Source organism: Pongo abelii, chromosome 8 (assembly GCF_028885655.2).
Source record: "Pongo abelii isolate AG06213 chromosome 8, NHGRI_mPonAbe1-v2.0_pri, whole genome shotgun sequence".
In the NCBI taxonomy this organism is placed as follows: domain Eukaryota; kingdom Metazoa; phylum Chordata; class Mammalia; order Primates; family Hominidae; genus Pongo; species Pongo abelii.
The window spans coordinates 116,187,946-116,191,178 of record NC_071993.2 but is presented as its reverse complement, the minus strand read 5'-3'; positions in this window follow the sequence as shown (position 1 = coordinate 116,191,178).

Below are 3,233 nucleotides of genomic sequence, written 5' to 3'. Positions count from 1 at the left end.
ATATTAGTCCTTTATCAGATGGGTAGGTTGCAAAAATTTTCTCCCATGTAGGTTGCCAGTTCACTCTGGTGGTAGTTTCTTTTGCTGTGCAGAAGCTCTTTAGTTTAATTAAATCCCATTTGTCAATTTTGGCTTGTGTTGCCATTGCTTTCGGTGTTTTAGACATGAAGTCCTTGCCCATGCCTATGTCCTGAATGGTATTGCCTAGGTTTTCTTCTAGGGTTTTCATGGTTTTAGGTCTAACATTTAAGTCTTTGATCCATCTTAAATTATGTTTTGTATAAGGTGTAAGGAAGGGATCCACTTTCAGCTTTCTACATATGGCTAGCCAGTTTCTCCAGCACCATTTATTAAATAGGGAATCCTTTCCCCATTTCTTGTTTTTGTCAGGTTTGTCAAAGATCAGATGGTTGTAGCCGTGTGGTGTTATTTCTGAGGCCTCTGTTCTGTTCCATTGGTCTATATCTCTGTTTTGGTACCAGTACCATGCTGTTTTGGTTACTGTAGCCTTGTATTATAGTTTGAAGTCAGGTAGCGTGATGCCTCCAGCTTTGTTCTTTTGGCTTAGGATTGTCTTGGCAATGCGGGCTCTTTTTTGGTTTCATATGAACTTTAAAGTAGTTTTTTCCAATTCTGTGAAGAAAGTCGTTGGTAGCTTATGGGGATGGCATTGAATCTATAAATTACTTTGGGCAGTATGGCCATTTTCATGATATGATTCTTCCTATCCATAAGCATGGAATATTCTTCCATTTGTTTGTGTCCTCTTTTATTTCGTTGAGCAGTAGTTTGTAGTTCTCTTTGAAGAGGTCTTTCACATCCCTTGTAAGCTGGATTCCTAGGTATTTTATTCTCTTTGTAGCAATTGTGAATGAGAGTTCACTCATGATTTGGCTCTCTGTTTGTCTGTTAATGGTGTATAGGAATGCTTGTGATTTTGGCACATTGATTTTGTATCCTGAGACTTTGCTGAAGTTGCTTATCAGCTTATGGAGATTTTGGGCTGAGACAATGGGGTTTTCTAAATATACAATCATGTCATCTGCAAACAGGGACAATTTGACTTCGTCATTTCTTAATTGAATACCTTTTATTTCTTTCTCTTGCCTGATTGCCCTGGCCAGAACTTCCAACACTATGTTGAACAGGAGTGGTGAGAGAGGGCATCCTTGTCTTGCAGCGGTTTTCATAGGGAATGCTTCTAGTTTTTGCCCATTCAGTATGATATTGGCTATGGGTTTGTCATAAGTAGCTCTTATTATTTTGAGATACATTCCATCAATACCTAGTTCATTGAGAGTTTTTAGCATGAAGCGGTGTTGAATTTTATTGAAGGCCTTTTCTGCATCTATTGAGATAATCATGTGGTTTTTGTTGTTGGTTCTGTTTATGTGATGGATTACATTTATTGATTTGCATATGTTGAACCAGCCTTGCATCCCAGGGATGCAGCTGACTTGATCGTGGTGGATAAGCTTTTTGATATGCTGTTGGATTTGGTTTGCCAATATTTTATTGGGAATTTTCACATTGATGTTCATCAGGGATATTGGTCGAAAATTCTCTTTTTTTTTTTGTTGTGTTTCTGCCAGGCTTTGGTATCAGGATGATGTTGGCCTCATAAAATGAGTTAGAAGAATTCCTTCTTTTTCTATTGATTGGAATAGTTTCAGAAGGAATGATAGCAGCTCCTCTTTGTACTACTGGTAGAATTTGGCTGTGAATCCTTCCGGTCTTGGACTTTTTCTGGTTGGTAGGGTATTAATTATTGCCTCAATTTTAGAGCCTGTTGTTGGTCTATTCAGAGATTCAACTTCTTCCTGGTTTAGTCTTGAGAGCATGTATGTGTCCAGGAATTTATCCATTTCTTCCAGATTTTCTAGTTTATTTGCATAGAGGTGTTTATAGTATTCTCTGATGGTAGTTTGTATTTCTGTGGGATTGGCAGTGATATCCCCTTTATCATTTTTTATTGCATCTATTTGATTCTTCTCTGTTTTCTTCTTTATGATTCTTGCTAGCGGTCTACCAATTTTGTTGATCTTTTCAAAAAACCAGCTCCTGGATTTGTTGATTTTTGAAGGGTTTTTTGTGTCTCTATCTCCTTCAGTTCTGCTCTGATCTTACTTATTTCTTGCTTTCTACTAGCTTTTGAATGTGTTTGCTCTTGGTTCTCTAGTTCTTTTAATAGTGATGTTAGGGTGTTGATTTTAGATCTTTCCTGCTTTCTCTGTGGGCATTTAGTGCTATAAATTTCCCTCTACCCACTGTTTCAAATGTGTCCCAGAGATTCTGGTATGTTGTGTCTTCATTCTCATTGGTTTCAAAGAACATCTTTATTTCTGCCTTCATTTTGTTATCTACCCAGTAGTCCATTCAGGAGCAAGTTGTTCAGTTTCCATGTAGTTGTGCTGTTTTGAGTGAGTTTCTTAATCCTGAGTTCTAATTTGATTGCATTGTGGTCTGAGAGACGGTTTTTTTTGTGATTTTTGTTCTTTTACATTTGCTGAGGAGTACTTTACTTCCAAGTATGTGGTCAGTTTTAGAATAAGTGTGATGTGGTGCTGAGAAGAATGTATATTCTGTTGATTTGGGGTGGAGAGTTCTGTAGATGTCTATTAGGTCTGCTTGTTGCTGGGCTGAGTTCAAGTCCTGGATAGCCTTGTTAACCTTCCCTCTCATTGATCTGTCTCATCTGTCTAATATTGATAGTGGGGTGTTAAAGTGTCACATTATTATTGTGTGGGAGTCTAAGTCTCTTTGTAGGTCTCTAAGGACTTTCTTTATGAATCTGGGTGCACCTGTATTGGGTGCATATATATTTAGTTTAGTTAACTCTTCTTGTTGAATTGATCCTTTTACCATTCTGTAATGGCCTTCTTTGTCTCTTTTGATTTTTGTTGGTTTAAAGTCTGTTTTATTGCAACCCCTGCTTTTTTTTTGCTTTCCATTTGCTTGGTATATCTTCCTCAGTCCCTTTATTTTGAGGCTATGTGTGTCTGTTTATGTGAACATGGGTCTCCTGAATACAGCACACTGATGTGTCTTGACTCTTCATCCAATTTGCCAGTCTGTGTTTTTTAATTTGGGCATTTAGCCCATTTACATTTAACATTAATATTGTTATGTGTGAATTTGATCCTGTCATCATGATGTTAGCTGGTTATTTTGCCCGTTAATTGATGCAATTTCTTCATAGCATCGATGGTCTTTACAGTTTGGCGTGTTTTTGC